Genomic DNA, 14,686 nt, shown 5'->3' on the forward strand with positions numbered 1-14,686 from the left:
AGAAGTTGGATTCGAACCCACGTCCAAATACGTGGACCAAAGGCCTCGTTTAACCCGTATCACAGGGCAATGTTTCCCTTAAGTCTGGTGCCTTAGACAACTCGGCCGTTCTGACACAATATATAAGCTGCAGCAAAAGAAGACACTGACTTTGTTCTGGTAGTAAAGTAAAAAGAGTTTGTCAGAAGTGGGATTCACACCCACGCACACATACGTGGACCAGAAGCCTCGTTCATCTCTTACGACTGGACACGGTTTCCCTTGGGTCTAGCGCCTTCGACCACTCGGCCATTCTGACACAATATTTCAGCCCAGCAAAAAGAGACACTGACTTTGTGCTGGTAGTAAATAAAAAAAGAGTTTGTCAGAAGTGGGATTCGAACCCACGCCCACATACATGGACCAGAAGCCTCATTCGACCCGTATCACTGGGCAAGGTTTCCCTTAAGTCTGGCGCCTTCGACCACTCGGCCATTCTGACACAATATTTCAGCCCAGCAAAAAGAGACACTGACTTTGTGCTGGTAGTAAATAAAAAAAGAGTTTGTCAGTAGTGGGATTCGAACCCACGCCCACATACATGGACCAGAAGCCTCATTCAACCCGTATCACTGGGCAAGGTTTCCCTAAAGTCTGGCGCCTTCGACCACTCGGCCATTCTGACACGATATTTTAGTCCTAACCAAAGGAGACACTGGCTTTCTTCTTGTACTAAAATAAAAAAAGTTTGTCAGAATTGGGATTCACACCCACGCCCACATACGTGGACCAGAAGCCTCGATCAACCCGTATCACTGCGCAAGGTTTCCCTTGAGTCTGGCGCCTTAGATCACTCGGCTATTCTGATACGATATGTAAGCCCCAGCAAAAGGAGACACTGACTTTGTTCTGTTAGTGAAGTAAAAAAAAAGTTTGTCAGAAGAGGGATTCGAACCCACGCCCACATACGTGGACCAGAAGCCTCGTTCAACCCCTATCACTGGGGAAGGTTTCCCTTGAGTCTGACGCCTTAGACCACTCGGCCATTCTGACACGATATATCAGCCCCAGCAAAAGAAGACACTGACTTCGTGCTGGTAGTAAAGTAAAAAAAAACGGAGTTTGTCAGAAGTGCGAATCGAACCCACGCCCACATACGTGGACCAGAAGCCTCGTTCAACCCGTATCACTGGGCGAAGTTTCCCTTGAGTCTGGCTCCTTAGGCCACTCGGCCATTCTGACACGATATTTTAGTCCTAACCAAAGGAGACACTGGCTTTGTTCTTGTACTAAAATAAAAAAAAGTTTGTCAGAAGTGGGATTCAAACCCACGCCCACATACGTGGACCAGAAGCCCCGTTCAACCCGTATCTCTGGGCAAGGTTTCCCTTGAGTCTGGCGCCTCTGACCACTCGGCCATTCTGACACGATGTGTCATCCTCAGCAAAAGAAGGCTCTGACTTTGTTCTGGTAGTAAAGTAAAAAAAAGTTTGTCAGAAGTGGGATTTGAACCCACACCCACATATGTGCACCAGAAGTTTCGTTCAACACGTATCACTGGGCAAGGTTTCCTTTAGGTCTGGCGCCTTCGACCACTCGGCCACTCTGACACAATATTTCAGCCCAGCAAAAGGACACACTGACTTTGTTCTGGTAATAAAGGAAAAAAAAGTTTATCAGAAGTGGGATTCGAACCCACCCCACATACGTGGACCAGATGCCTCGTTCAACCCGTATTACTGGGCAAGGTTTCCCTAGAGTCTGGCGCCTTTGACCACTCGGCCATTCTGACACGATGTGTCATCCTCAGCAAAAGAAGGCTCTGACTTTGTTCTGGTAGTAAAGTAAAAAAAAGATTGTCAGAAGTGGGATTTGAACCCACCCCCACATACGTGGACCAGAAGCCTCGTTCAACCCGTATCACTGGGCAAGGTTTCCCTTAAGTCTGGCGCCTTCGACCACTCGGCCACTCTGACACAATATTTCAGCCCAGCAAAAGGACACACTGACTTTGTTCTGGTAATAAAGGAAAAAAAAGTTTATCAGAAGTGTGAATCGAACCCACGCCCACATACGTGGACCAGAAGCCTCGTTCAACCCGTATCACTGGGCAAGGTTTCCTTTGAGTCTGGCGCCCTTGACCACTCAGCCATTCTGAGACGATGTGTCATCCTCAGCAAAAGAAGGCTCTGACTTTGTTCTGGTAGTAAAGTAAAAAAAAGTTTGTCAGAAGTGGGATTTGAACCCACGCCCACATACGTGCACCATAAGTTTCGTTCAACACGTATCACTGGGCAAGGTTTCCTTTAGGTCTGGCGCCTTCGACCACTCGGCCACTCTGACACAATATTTCAGCTCAGCAAAAGGACACACTGACTTTGCTCTGGTAATAAAGGAAAAAAAGTTTATCAGAAGTGTGAATCGAACCCACGCCCACATACGTGGACCAGAAGCCTCGTTCAACCCGTATCACTGGGCAAGGTTTCCTTTGAGTCTGGCGCCATTGACCACTCAGCCATTCTGAGACGATGTGTCATCCTCAGCAAAAGAAGGCTCTGACTTTGTTCTGGTAGTAAAGTAGAAAAAGAGCTTCTCAGAAGTGGGATTTCAACCGACGCCCACATAGTAGACCAGAAGCCTCGTTCAAGCGGTATCACTGGGCAAGGTTTCCCTTAAGTCTGGCGCCTTTGACCACTCAGCCATTCTGAGACGATGTGTCATCCTCAGCAAAAGAAGGCTCCGACTTTGTTCTGGTAGTAAAGTAAAAAAAGTTTGTCAGAACTAGGATTCAAATCCACGCCCACATACGTGGAGCAGAAGTCTCGTTGAACCTGAGTCACTGGGCAAGGTTTCCCTTAAGTCTGGCGCCTTCGACCATTCGCCCATTCTGACAGGATGTTTTAGCCCCAGCAAAAGGAGACACTGGCTTTGTTCTTGTAGTAAAGTAAAAAACGTTTGTCAGAAGTTGGATTCAAATCCACGCCCACCTACGTGGATCAGAAGCCTCGTTCAACCCGTATCACTGTGCAAGGTTTTTCTTAAGTCTAGCGCCTTCGACCAGTCGGCCATTCTGACACAATATTTCAGCCCCAGCAAAAGAAGAAACTGACTTTTTGCAGGTAGTAAAGTAAAAAAAAACTTTGTGAGAAGTGGGATTCAAACCCACGCCCACATACGTGGACACGAAGCCTCATTCAACCCATATCACTGGGCAAGGTTTCTCTTGAGTCCTTTGCCTTAGACCACTCGGCCCTCCTGACACGATGTTGTAGCCCCAGCAAAAGGAGTCACTGACTTTGTTCTGGTAGTAAAGTAAAAAAACGGATGTCAGAAGTGGGAGTCGAACCAACGCCCACATACGTGGACCGAAAGCCTCGTTCAATCCGTATCACTGGGCAAGGTTTTCCTTGCATCTGGCGCGTTAGACCACACGGCCCTTCTGACACGATGTATCAGCCCCACCAAAAGGAGACACTGACTTTGTGCTGGTAGTAAAGTAAAAAAATATTGTCAGAAGTGGGATTCAAACTCACGCCCACATACATGGACCAGAAGCCTCGTTCAACCCGTATCTCTGGGCAAGGTTTCCCTTGAGTCTGGCGCCTTTGACCACTCCGCCATTCTGACACGATGTGTCATCCTCAGCAAAAGAAGGCTCTGACTTTGTTCTGGTAGTAAAGTAAAAAAAGTTTGCCAGAAGTGGGATTTGAACCCACGCCCACATACGTGGATCAGAAGCCTCGTTCAACCCGTATCACTGCGGAAGGTTTCCCTTAAGTCTAGCGCCTTCGACCACTCGGCCATTCTGTCACAATATTTCAGCCCCAGCAAAAGAAGAAACTCATTTTTTGCAGGTAGTAAAGTAAAAAAAAAACTTTAGGAGAAGCGGGATTCAAACCTACGCCCACATACGTGGACACGAAGCCTCATTCAACTCATATCACTGGGCAAGGTTTCTCTTGAGTCTTTTGCCTTAGACCACTCGGCCTACCTGACACGATGTTGTAGCCCCAGCAAAAGGAGTCACTGACTTTGTTCTGGTAGTAAAGTAAAAGAAACGGTTGTCAGAAGTGGGAGTCGAACCAACGCCCACATACGTGGACCAGAAGCCTCGTTCAACTCGTATGACTGGGCAAGGTTTCCCTTGAGTTCAGCACCTTCGACCACTCGGCAATTCTGACACAATGTTTCAGCCCAGCAAAAGGAGACACTGACTTTGTGCTGGTAGTAAATTCAAAAAAATTGACAGAAGTGAGATTCGAACCCACACACACATACGTGGACCAGAAGCCTCGTTCAACTGGCATCATCGCGCAAGGTTTCCCTTCAGTCTGGCTCCTTAGGCCACTCGGCCATGCTGACACGATATATCAGCCCAAGCAAAAAACACTGACTTTATGCTGGTAGTAAAGTAAAAAAAAGATTGTCAGAAGTGGGATTCAAACCCACGCCCACATACGTGGACCAGAAGCCCCGTTCAACCCGTATCTCTGGGCAAGGTTTCCCTTGAGTCTGGCGCCTTTGACCACTCGGCCATTCTGACACGATGTGTCATCCTCAGCAAAAGAAGGCTCTGACTTTGTTCTGGTAGTAAAGTAAAAAAAGTTTGTCAGAAGTGGGATTTGAACCCACGCCCACATACGTGCACCAGAAGCCTCGTTCAAAACGTATCACTGGGCAAGGTTTCCTTTAGGGCTGGCGCCTTCGACCACTCGGCCATTCTGACACAATATTTCAGCCCAGCAAAAGGACACACTGACTTTGTTCTGGTAATAAAGGAAAAAAAGTTTATCAGAAATGGGATTCGAACCCACCCCACATACGTGGAACAGAAGCCTCGTTCAACCCGTATCACTGGGCAAGGTTTCCCTTACGTCTGGTGCCTTAGACCACTCGGCCATTCTGACACAATATTTCAACCCAGCAAAAGGAGACACTGACTTTGTTCTGGTAGTTAAGTAAAAAAAAAGTTTGTCTGAAGGGGGATTCAAACCCACGCCCACATACGTGGACACGAAGCCTCATTCAACCCATATCACTGAGCAAGGTTTCTCTTGAGTATTTTGCCTTAGACCACTCGGCCCTCCTGACACGATGTTGTAGCCCCAGCAAAAGGAGTCACTGACTTTGTTCAGGTAGTAAAGTAAAAAAACGGTTGTCAGAAGTGGGAGTCGAACCAACGCCCACATACGTGGATCAGAAGCCTCGTTCAACCCGTATCACTGCGCAAGGTTTCCCTTGAGTCTGGCGCTTCAGACCACTCGGCTATTCTGATAAAATATGTCAGCCTCAGCAAAAGAAGACGCTGACTCTGTGCTGGCAAAAAATAAAAAAAAAATTGACAGAAGTCAGATTCGAACCCACGCACACATACGTGGAACAGAAGACTCGTTCAACTCGCATCACCGGGGAAGGTTTCCCTTCAGTCTGGCGCCTTAGACCACTCGGCCATTCTGATACGATATGTAAGCCCCAGTAAAAGGAGACACTGACTTTGTTCTGTTAGTGAAGTAAAAAAAAGTTTGTAAGAAGAGGGATTCGAACCCACGCCCACATACGTGGATCAGAAACCTCGTTCAACCCCTATCACTGGGCAAGGTTTCCCTTGAGTCTGGCGCCTTAGACCTCTCGGCCATTCTGACACGATATATCAGGCCCAGCAAAAGAAGACACTGACTTCGTACTGGTAGTAAAGTAAAAAAACTTTGTCAGAAGTGGGATTCGATCCCACGCCCATATACGTGGACCAGAAGCATCGTTCAACCCGTATCACTGGGCAAGGTTTCCCTTAAGTCTGGCGCCTTCGACCACTCGGCCATTCTGACACAATATTTCAGCCTAGCAAAAGGAGACACTGACTTTGTTCTGGTAGTAAAGTAAAAAAACAGAGTTTGTCAGAAGTTTGAATCGAACCCACGCCCACATACGTGGACCAGAAGCCTCGTTCAACCCGTATCACTGGGCAAGGTTTCCCTTGAGTCTGGCGCCTTTGACCACTCAGCCATTCTGAGACAATGTGTCATCCTCAGCAAAAGAAGGCTCTGACTTTGTTCTGGTAGTAAAGTAAAAAAAAAGCTTGTCAGAAGTTGGATTTGAACCCACGCCCACATACGTGGAGCAGAAGCCTCGTTCAACCTGAGTCACTGGGCAAGGTTTCCATTAAGTCTGGCGCCCTCGACCAATGGGGCATTCTGACAGGATGTTTTAGCCCCAGCAAAAGGAGACACTGGCTTTGTTCTTGTAGTAAACTAAAAAAAGTTTGTCAGAAGTAGGATTCAAATCCACGCCCACATACGTGGATCAGAAGCCTCGTTCAACCCGTATCACTGCGCAAGGTTTCCCTTAAGTCTAGCGCCTTCGACCGCTCGGCCATTCTGACACAATATTTCAGCCCCAGCATAAGAAGAAACTGACATTTTGCAGGTAGTAAAGTAAACTAAAAACTTTGTGAGAAGTGGGATTCAAACCCACGCCCGCATACGTGGACACGAAGCCTCATTCAACCCATATCACTGGGCAAGGTTTCTCTTGAGTCTTTTGCCTTACACCACTCGGCCCTCCTGACACGATGTTGTAGCCCCAGCAAAAGGAGTCACTGACTTTGTTCTGGTAGTGAAATAAAAAAAGTGCCGCCATATCCACGAGATGAGTGGGCGAAGCTCCGGAGGTAAACCTGGTAAACAATGAATCCTCTGTACATTTTGACCACTCGATTTTATTACATCGCTCCCCGTAGCGTACGTCGCCGCACTAAATCGAACGATTGCCTTCAACCAATGACACGCGCCATATGTGACATCATTCCTATTTTATAAGATCTCGCGTCTTTCATCAACTACAAGTACCGCTTTCTAGTTTATAACATCTTGCATCTTTTCATCATCAGCTAAAAGTACCACCATCTAGTAAACACTACAAGAACTAAACGAGAGGTGGCTACATACAGGAGACGGTACCGCCATCTAGTGAACACTGCAAGAACTAAACTAGAGGTGGCTACATACAGGGGACGCACAGCCCACGCCCTAAGGAGCTTCGCCCCTAAAAGAGCTTCTCAGAAGTGGGATTTCAACCCACGCCCACAAACGTAGACCAGAAGCCTCGTTCAACCCGTACCACTGGGCAAGGTTTCCCTTAAGTCTGGCGCCTTCGACCACTCGGCCAGGCTGACACAATATATCAGCCCCAGCAAAAGACACTGACTTTATGCTGGTAGTAAAGTATAAAAAAAGATTGTCAGAAGTTGGATTCGAACCCACGTCCACATACGTGGACCAAAGGCCTCGTTTAAGCCGTATCACCGGGCAATGTTTCCCTTAAGTCTGGTGCCTTAGACAACTCGGCCGTTCTGACACGATATATAAGCTGCCACAAAAGAAGACACTGACTTTGTTCCGGTAGTAAAGTAAAAAAAGTGTGTCAGAAGTGGGATTCGCACCCACGCACACATACGTGGACCAGAAGCCTCGTTCATCTCGTATGACTGGGCACGGTTTCCCTTGAGTCTGGAGCCTTAGACCACTCGGCCATTCTGACACGATATTTCAGGCCCAGCAAAAGGAGACACTGACTTTGTGCTGGTAGTAAAGTAAAAAAAAGAGCTTCTCAGAAGTGGCATTTCAACCCACGCCCACATACGTAGACCAAAAGCCTCGTTCAACATGTATCACTGGGCAAGGTTTCCCTTAATTCTGGCGCCTTCGACCTCTCGGCCATGCTGACACATTATATCAGCCCCAGCAAAAAAACACTGACCTTATGCTGGTAGTAAAGTAAAAAAAAGATTGTCAGAAGTTGGATTCGAACCCACGTCCAAATACGTGGACCAAAGGCCTCGTTTAACCCGTATCACAGGGCAATGTTTCCCTTAAGTCTGGTGCCTTAGACAACTCGGCCGTTCTGACACAATATATAAGCTGCAGCAAAAGAAGACACTGACTTTGTTCTGGTAGTAAAGTAAAAAGAGTTTGTCAGAAGTGGGATTCACACCCACGCACACATACGTGGACCAGAAGCCTCGTTCATCTCGTATGACTGGGCACGGTTTCCCTCGAGTCTGGAGCCTTAGACCACTCGGCCATTCTGACACGATATTTCAGGCCCAGCCAAAGGAGACACTGACTTTGTGCTGGTAGTAATGTAAAAAAAAAGAGCTTCTCAGAAGTGGGATTTCAACCCACGCCCACATACGTAGACCAGAAGCCTCGTTCAACCCGTATTACTGGGCAAGGTTTCCCTAGAGTCTGGCGCCTTTGACCACTCGGCCATTCTGACACGATGTGTCATCCTCAGCAAAAGAAGGCTCTGACTTTGTTCTGGTAGTAAAGTAAAAAAAAGATTGTCAGAAGTGGGATTTGAACCCACCCCCACATACGTGGACCAGAAGCCTCGTTCAACCCGTATCACTGGGCAAGGTTTCCCTTAAGTCTGGCGCCTTCGACCACTCGGCCACTCTGACACAATATTTCAGCCCAGCAAAAGGACACACTGACTTTGTTCTGGTAATAAAGGAAAAAAAAGTTTATCAGAAGTGTGAATCGAACCCACGCCCACATACGTGGACCAGAAGCCTCGTTCAACCCGTATCACTGGGCAAGGTTTCCTTTGAGTCTGGCGCCCTTGACCACTCAGCCATTCTGAGACGATGTGTCATCCTCAGCAAAAGAAGGCTCTGACTTTGTTCTGGTAGTAAAGTAGAAAAAGAGCTTCTCAGAAGTGGGATTTCAACCGACGCCCACATACGTAGACCAGAAGCCTCGTTCAAGCGGTATCACTGGGCAAGGTTTCCCTTAAGTCTGGCGCCTTTGACCACTCAGCCATTCTGAGACGATGTGTCATCCTCAGCAAAAGAAGGCTCCGACTTTGTTCTGGTAGTAAAGTAAAAAAAGTTTGTCAGAACTAGGATTCAAATCCACGCCCACATACGTGGAGCAGAAGTCTCGTTGAACCTGAGTCACTGGGGAAGGTTTCCCTTAAGTCTGGCGCCTTCGACCATTCGCCCATTCTGACAGGATGTTTTAGCCCCAGCAAAAGGAGACACTGGCTTTGTTCTTGTAGTAAAGTAAAAAACGTTTGTCAGAAGTTGGATTCAAATCCACGCCCACCTACGTGGATCAGAAGCCTCGTTCAACCCGTATCACTGTGCAAGGTTTTTCTTAAGTCTAGCGCCTTCGACCAGTCGGCCATTCTGACACAATATTTCAGCCCCAGCAAAAGAAGAAACTGACTTTTTGCAGGTAGTAAAGTAAAAAAAAACTTTGTGAGAAGTGGGATTCAAACCCACGCCCACATACGTGGACACGAAGCCTCATTCAACCCATATCACTGGGCAAGGTTTCTCTTGAGTCCTTTGCCTTAGACCACTCGGCCCTCCTGACACGATGTTGTAGCCCCAGCAAAAGGAGTCACTGACTTTGTTCTGGTAGTAAAGTAAAAAAACGGATGTCAGAAGTGGGAGTCGAACCAACGCCCACATACGTGGACCGAAAGCCTCGTTCAATCCGTATCACTGGGCAAGGTTTTCCTTGCATCTGGCGCGTTAGACCACACGGCCCTTCTGACACGATGTATCAGCCCCACCAAAAGGAGACACTGACTTTGTGCTGGTAGTAAAGTAAAAAAATATTGTCAGAAGTGGGATTCAAACTCACGCCCACATACATGGACCAGAAGCCTCGTTCAACTCGTATGACTGGGCAAGGTTTCCCTTGAGTTCAGCACCTTCGACCACTCGGCAATTCTGACACAATGTTTCAGCCCAGCAAAAGGAGACACTGACTTTGTGCTGGTAGTAAATTCAAAAAAATTGACAGAAGTGAGATTCGAACCCACACACACATACGTGGACCAGAAGCCTCGTTCAACTGGCATCATCGCGCAAGGTTTCCCTTCAGTCTGGCTCCTTAGGCCACTCGGCCATGCTGACACGATATATCAGCCCAAGCAAAAAACACTGACTTTATGCTGGTAGTAAAGTAAAAAAAGATTGTCAGAAGTGGGATTCAAACCCACGCCCACATACGTGGACCAGAAGCCCCGTTCAACCCGTATCTCTGGGCAAGGTTTCCCTTGAGTCTGGCGCCTTTGACCACTCGGCCATTCTGACACGATGTGTCATCCTCAGCAAAAGAAGGCTCTGACTTTGTTCTGGTAGTAAAGTAAAAAAAGTTTGCCAGAAGTGGGATTTGAACCCACGCCCACATACGTGGATCAGAAGCCTCGTTCAACCCGTATCACTGCGGAAGGTTTCCCTTAAGTCTAGCGCCTTCGACCACTCGGCCATTCTGTCACAATATTTCAGCCCCAGCAAAAGAAGAAACTCATTTTTTGCAGGTAGTAAAGTAAAAAAAAAACTTTAAGAGAAGCGGGATTCAAACCCACGCCCACATACGTGGACACGAAGCCTCATTCAACTCATATCACTGGGCAAGGTTTCTCTTGAGTCTTTTGCCTTAGACCACTCGGCCTACCTGACACGATGTTGTAGCCCCAGCAAAAGGAGTCACTGACTTTGTTCTGGTAGTAAAGTAAAAGAAACGGTTGTCAGAAATGGGAGTCGAACCAACGCCCACATACGTGGACCAGAAGCCTCGTTCAACTCGTATGACTGGGCAAGGTTTCCCTTGAGTTCAGCACCTTCGACCACTCGGCAATTCTGACACAATGTTTCAGTCCAGCAAAAGGAGACACTGACTTTGTGCTGGTAGTAAATTCAAAAAAATTGACAGAAGTGAGATTCGAACCCACACACACATACGTGGACCAGAAGCCTCGTTCAACTGGCATCATCGCGCAAGGTTTCCCTTCAGTCTGGCTCTTTAGGCCACTCGGCCGTGCTGACACGATATATCAGCCCAAGCAAAAAACACTGACTTTATGCTGGTAGTAAAGTAAAAAAAGATTGTCAGAAGTGGGATTCAAACCCACGCCCACATACGTGGACCAGAAGCCCCGTTCAACCCGTATCTCTGGGCAAGGTTTCCCTTGAGTCTGGCGCCTTTGACCACTCGGCCATTCTGACACGATGTGTCATCCTCAGCAAAAGAAGGCTCTGACTTTGTTCTGGTAGTAAAGTAAAAAAAAGTTTGTCAGAAGTGGGATTTGAACCCACGCCCACATACGTGCACCAGAAGCCTCGTTCAAAACGTATCACTGGGCAAGGTTTCCTTTAGGGCTGGCGCCTTCGACCACTCGGCCATTCTGACACAATATTTCAGCCCAGCAAAAGGACACACTGACTTTGTTCTGGTAATAAAGGAAAAAAAAGTTTATCAGAAATGGGATTCGAACCCACCCCACATACGTGGAACAGAAGCCTCGTTCAACCCGTATCACTGGGCAAGGTTTCCCTTACGTCTGGTGCCTTAGACCACTCGGCCATTCTGACACAATATTTCAACCCAGCAAAAGGAGACACTGACTTTGTTCTGGTAGTTAAGTAAAAAAAAAGTTTGTCTGAAGGGGGATTCAAACCCACGCCCACATACGTGGACACGAAGCCTCATTCAACCCATATCACTGAGCAAGGTTTCTCTTGAGTATTTTGCCTTAGACCACTCGGCCCTCCTGACACGATGTTGTAGCCCCAGCAAAAGGAGTCACTGACTTTGTTCAGGTAGTAAAGTAAAAAAACGGTTGTCAGAAGTGGGAGTCGAACCAACGCCCACATACGTGGACCAGAAGCCTCGTTCAACCCGTATCACTGGGCAAGGTTTCCCTTGCGTCTGGCGCCTTAGACCACACGGCCCTTCTGACACGATGTATCAGCCCCAGCAAAAGGAGACAGTGACTTTGTTCTGGTAGTAAAGTAAAAAAACAGAGTTTGTCAGAAGTGTGAATCGAACCCACGCCCACATACGTGGACCAGAAGCCTCGTTCAACCCGTATCACTGGGCAAGGTTTCCCTTGAGTCTGGCGCCTTTGACCACTCAGCCATTCTGAGACGATGTGTCATTCTCAGCGAAAGAAGGCTCTGACTTTGTTCTGGTAGTAAAGTAAAAAAAGAGCTTCTCAGAAGTGGGATTTCAACCGACGCCCACGTACGTAGACCAGAAGCCTCGTTCTAGCGGTATCACTGGGCAAGGTTTCCCTTAAGTCTGGCGCCTTTGACCACTCAGCCATTCTGAGACGATGTGTCATCCTCAGCAAAAGAAGGCTCTGACTTTGTTCTGGTAGTAAAGTAAAAAAAGTTTGCCAGAAGTGGGATTTGAACCCACGCCCACATACGTGGATCAGAAGCCTCGTTCAACCCGTATCACTGAGCAAGGTTTCTCTTGAGTATTTTGCCTTAGACCACTCGGCCCTCCTGACACGATGTTGTAGCCCCAGCAAAAGGAGTCACTGACTTTGTTCTGGTAGTAAAGTAAAAAAACGGATGTCAGAAGTGGGAGTCGAACCAACGCCCACATACGTGGACCGAAAGCCTCGTTCAATCCGTATCACTGGGCAAGGTTTTCCTTGCATCTGGCGCGTTAGACCACACGGCCCTTCTGACACGATGTATCAGCCCCACCAAAAGGAGACACTGACTTTGTGCTGGTAGTAAAGTAAAAAAATATTGTCAGAAGTGGGATTCAAACTCACGCCCACATACATGGACCAGAAGCCTCGTTCAACCCGTATCTCTGGGCAAGGTTTCCCTTGAGTCTGGCGCCTTTGACCACTCCGCCATTCTGACACGATGTGTCATCCTCAGCAAAAGAAGGCTCTGACTTTGTTCTGGTAGTAAAGTAAAAAAAGTTTGCCAGAAGTGGGATTTGAACCCACGCCCACATACGTGGATCAGAAGCCTCGTTCAACCCGTATCACTGCGGAAGGTTTCCCTTAAGTCTAGCGCCTTTGACCACTCGGCCATTCTGTCACAATATTTCAGCCCCAGCAAAAGAAGAAACTCATTTTTTGCAGGTAGTAAAGTAAAAAAAAACTTTAAGAGAAGCGGGATTCAAACCCACGCCCTCATACGTGGACACGAAGCCTCATTCAACTCATATCACTGGGCAAGGTTTCTCTTGAGTCTTTTGCCTTAGACCACTCGGCCTACCTGACACGATGTTGTAGCCCCAGCAAAAGGAGTCACTGACTTTGTTCTGGTAGTAAAGTAAAAGGAACGGTTGTCAGAAGTGGGAGTCGAACCAACGCCCACATACGTGGACCAGAAGCCTCGTTCAACTCGTATGACTGGGCAAGGTTTCCCTTGAGTTCAGCACCTTCGACCACTCGGCAATTCTGACACAATGTTTCAGCCCAGCAAAAGGAGACACTGACTTTGTGCTGGTAGTAAATTCAAAAAAATTGACAGAAGTGAGATTCGAACCCACACACACATACGTGGACCAGAAGCCTCGTTCAACTGGCATCATCGCGCAAGGTTTCCCTTCAGTCTGGCTCCTTATGCCACTCGGCCATGCTGACACGATATATCAGCCCAAGCAAAAAACACTGACTTTATGCTGGTAGTAAAGTAAAAAAAAGATTGTCAGATGTGGGATTCAAACCCACGCCCACATACGTGGACCAGAAGCCCCGTTCAACCCGTATCTCTGGGCAAGGTTTCCCTTGAGTCTGGCGCCTTTGACCACTCGGCCATTCTGACACGATGTGTCATCCTCAGCAAAAGAAGGCTCTGACTTTGTTCTGGTAGTAAAGTAAAAAAAAGTTTGTCAGAAGTGGGATTTGAACCCACGCCCACATACGTGCACCAGAAGCCTCGTTCAAAACGTATCACTGGGCAAGGTTTCCTTTAGGGCTGGCGCCTTCGACCACTCGGCCATTCTGACACAATATTTCAGCCCAGCAAAAGGGCACACTGACTTTGTTCTGGTAATAAAGGAAAAAAAAGTTTATCAGAAATGGGATTCGAACCCACCCCACATACGTGGAACAGAAGCCTCGTTCAACCCGTATCACTGGGCAAGGTTTCTCTTACGTCTGGTGCCTTAGACCACTCGGCCATTCTGACACAATATTTCAACCCAGCAAAAGGAGACACTGACTTTGTTCTGGTAGTTAAGTAAAAAAAAGTTTGTCTGAAGGGGGATTCAAACCCACGCCCACATACGTGGACACGAAGCCTCATTCAACCCATATCACTGAGCAAGGTTTCTCTTGAGTATTTTGCCTTAGACCACTCGGCCCTCCTGACACGATGTTGTAGCCCCAGCAAAAGGAGTCACTGACTTTGTTCAGGTAGTAAAGTAAAAAAAACGGTTGTCAGAAGTGGGAGTCGAACCAACGCCCACATACGTGGATCAGAAGCCTCGTTCAACCCGTATCACTGCGCAAGGTTTCCCTTGAGTCTGGCGCTTCAGACCACTCGGCTATTCTGATACAATATGTCAGCCTCAGCAAAAGAAGACGCTGACTCTGTGCTGGCAAAAAATAAAAAAAAAATTGACAGAAGTCAGATTCGAACCCACGCACACATACGTGGAACAGAAGACTCGTTCAACTCGCATCACCGGGGAAGGTTTCCCTTCAGTCTGGCGCCTTAGACCACTCGGCCATTCTGATACGATATGTAAGCCCCAGTAAAAGGAGACACTGACTTTGTTCTGTTAGTGAAGTAAAAAAAAGTTTGTAAGAAGAGGGATTCGAACCCACGCCCACATACGTGGATCAGAAGCCTCGTTCAACCCGTATCACTGCGGAAGGTTTCCCTTAAGTCTAGCGCCTTCGACCACTCGGCCATTCTGTCACAATATTTCAGCCC

At 47.6% G+C, this 14,686-nt stretch overlaps 18 non-coding genes across 18 annotated transcripts; all 18 read right to left on the reverse strand.

The window, feature by feature from the left end:
- Positions 1-362: 362 nt before the first annotated feature.
- Positions 363-481, reverse strand: TRNAL-UAA (transfer RNA leucine (anticodon UAA)). The gene is made up of 2 exons: positions 444-481; positions 363-408 (listed from the first exon to the last, which is right to left on the reverse strand). It is a non-coding gene; the product is annotated as a tRNA-Leu (tRNA).
- A 432-nt stretch (positions 482-913) lies between these two features.
- TRNAL-CAA (transfer RNA leucine (anticodon CAA)) lies at positions 914-1,032 on the reverse strand. The gene is made up of 2 exons: positions 995-1,032; positions 914-959 (listed from the first exon to the last, which is right to left on the reverse strand). It is a non-coding gene; the product is annotated as a tRNA-Leu (tRNA).
- Positions 1,033-1,286: 254 nt separating this feature from the next.
- TRNAL-CAA (transfer RNA leucine (anticodon CAA)) lies at positions 1,287-1,405 on the reverse strand. The gene is made up of 2 exons: positions 1,368-1,405; positions 1,287-1,332 (listed from the first exon to the last, which is right to left on the reverse strand). It is a non-coding gene; the product is annotated as a tRNA-Leu (tRNA).
- A 65-nt stretch (positions 1,406-1,470) lies between these two features.
- Positions 1,471-1,589, reverse strand: TRNAL-UAA (transfer RNA leucine (anticodon UAA)). Its single transcript has 2 exons — positions 1,552-1,589; positions 1,471-1,516 (listed from the first exon to the last, which is right to left on the reverse strand). It is a non-coding gene; the product is annotated as a tRNA-Leu (tRNA).
- Positions 1,590-1,836: 247 nt separating this feature from the next.
- Positions 1,837-1,955, reverse strand: TRNAL-UAA (transfer RNA leucine (anticodon UAA)). The gene is made up of 2 exons: positions 1,918-1,955; positions 1,837-1,882 (listed from the first exon to the last, which is right to left on the reverse strand). It is a non-coding gene; the product is annotated as a tRNA-Leu (tRNA).
- A 248-nt stretch (positions 1,956-2,203) lies between these two features.
- Positions 2,204-2,322, reverse strand: TRNAL-UAA (transfer RNA leucine (anticodon UAA)). Its single transcript has 2 exons — positions 2,285-2,322; positions 2,204-2,249 (listed from the first exon to the last, which is right to left on the reverse strand). It is a non-coding gene; the product is annotated as a tRNA-Leu (tRNA).
- A 1,348-nt stretch (positions 2,323-3,670) lies between these two features.
- Positions 3,671-3,789, reverse strand: TRNAL-UAA (transfer RNA leucine (anticodon UAA)). The gene is made up of 2 exons: positions 3,752-3,789; positions 3,671-3,716 (listed from the first exon to the last, which is right to left on the reverse strand). It is a non-coding gene; the product is annotated as a tRNA-Leu (tRNA).
- A 614-nt stretch (positions 3,790-4,403) lies between these two features.
- TRNAL-CAA (transfer RNA leucine (anticodon CAA)) lies at positions 4,404-4,522 on the reverse strand. Its single transcript has 2 exons — positions 4,485-4,522; positions 4,404-4,449 (listed from the first exon to the last, which is right to left on the reverse strand). It is a non-coding gene; the product is annotated as a tRNA-Leu (tRNA).
- Positions 4,523-4,586: 64 nt separating this feature from the next.
- TRNAL-UAA (transfer RNA leucine (anticodon UAA)) lies at positions 4,587-4,705 on the reverse strand. Its single transcript has 2 exons — positions 4,668-4,705; positions 4,587-4,632 (listed from the first exon to the last, which is right to left on the reverse strand). It is a non-coding gene; the product is annotated as a tRNA-Leu (tRNA).
- Positions 4,706-5,685: 980 nt separating this feature from the next.
- Positions 5,686-5,804, reverse strand: TRNAL-UAA (transfer RNA leucine (anticodon UAA)). Its single transcript has 2 exons — positions 5,767-5,804; positions 5,686-5,731 (listed from the first exon to the last, which is right to left on the reverse strand). It is a non-coding gene; the product is annotated as a tRNA-Leu (tRNA).
- Positions 5,805-8,318: 2,514 nt separating this feature from the next.
- On the reverse strand, positions 8,319-8,437 carry TRNAL-UAA (transfer RNA leucine (anticodon UAA)). Its single transcript has 2 exons — positions 8,400-8,437; positions 8,319-8,364 (listed from the first exon to the last, which is right to left on the reverse strand). It is a non-coding gene; the product is annotated as a tRNA-Leu (tRNA).
- A 1,528-nt stretch (positions 8,438-9,965) lies between these two features.
- Positions 9,966-10,084, reverse strand: TRNAL-CAA (transfer RNA leucine (anticodon CAA)). Its single transcript has 2 exons — positions 10,047-10,084; positions 9,966-10,011 (listed from the first exon to the last, which is right to left on the reverse strand). It is a non-coding gene; the product is annotated as a tRNA-Leu (tRNA).
- Positions 10,085-10,148: 64 nt separating this feature from the next.
- Positions 10,149-10,267, reverse strand: TRNAL-UAA (transfer RNA leucine (anticodon UAA)). The gene is made up of 2 exons: positions 10,230-10,267; positions 10,149-10,194 (listed from the first exon to the last, which is right to left on the reverse strand). It is a non-coding gene; the product is annotated as a tRNA-Leu (tRNA).
- Positions 10,268-10,880: 613 nt separating this feature from the next.
- TRNAL-CAA (transfer RNA leucine (anticodon CAA)) lies at positions 10,881-10,999 on the reverse strand. Its single transcript has 2 exons — positions 10,962-10,999; positions 10,881-10,926 (listed from the first exon to the last, which is right to left on the reverse strand). It is a non-coding gene; the product is annotated as a tRNA-Leu (tRNA).
- Positions 11,000-11,064: 65 nt separating this feature from the next.
- TRNAL-UAA (transfer RNA leucine (anticodon UAA)) lies at positions 11,065-11,183 on the reverse strand. Its single transcript has 2 exons — positions 11,146-11,183; positions 11,065-11,110 (listed from the first exon to the last, which is right to left on the reverse strand). It is a non-coding gene; the product is annotated as a tRNA-Leu (tRNA).
- Positions 11,184-12,719: 1,536 nt separating this feature from the next.
- Positions 12,720-12,838, reverse strand: TRNAL-UAA (transfer RNA leucine (anticodon UAA)). The gene is made up of 2 exons: positions 12,801-12,838; positions 12,720-12,765 (listed from the first exon to the last, which is right to left on the reverse strand). It is a non-coding gene; the product is annotated as a tRNA-Leu (tRNA).
- Positions 12,839-13,451: 613 nt separating this feature from the next.
- Positions 13,452-13,570, reverse strand: TRNAL-CAA (transfer RNA leucine (anticodon CAA)). The gene is made up of 2 exons: positions 13,533-13,570; positions 13,452-13,497 (listed from the first exon to the last, which is right to left on the reverse strand). It is a non-coding gene; the product is annotated as a tRNA-Leu (tRNA).
- A 65-nt stretch (positions 13,571-13,635) lies between these two features.
- TRNAL-UAA (transfer RNA leucine (anticodon UAA)) lies at positions 13,636-13,754 on the reverse strand. The gene is made up of 2 exons: positions 13,717-13,754; positions 13,636-13,681 (listed from the first exon to the last, which is right to left on the reverse strand). It is a non-coding gene; the product is annotated as a tRNA-Leu (tRNA).
- Positions 13,755-14,686: the final 932 nt, after the last annotated feature.

This window comes from Rhipicephalus microplus, chromosome 2, assembly GCF_043290135.1.
Source record: "Rhipicephalus microplus isolate Deutch F79 chromosome 2, USDA_Rmic, whole genome shotgun sequence".
In the NCBI taxonomy this organism is placed as follows: domain Eukaryota; kingdom Metazoa; phylum Arthropoda; class Arachnida; order Ixodida; family Ixodidae; genus Rhipicephalus; species Rhipicephalus microplus.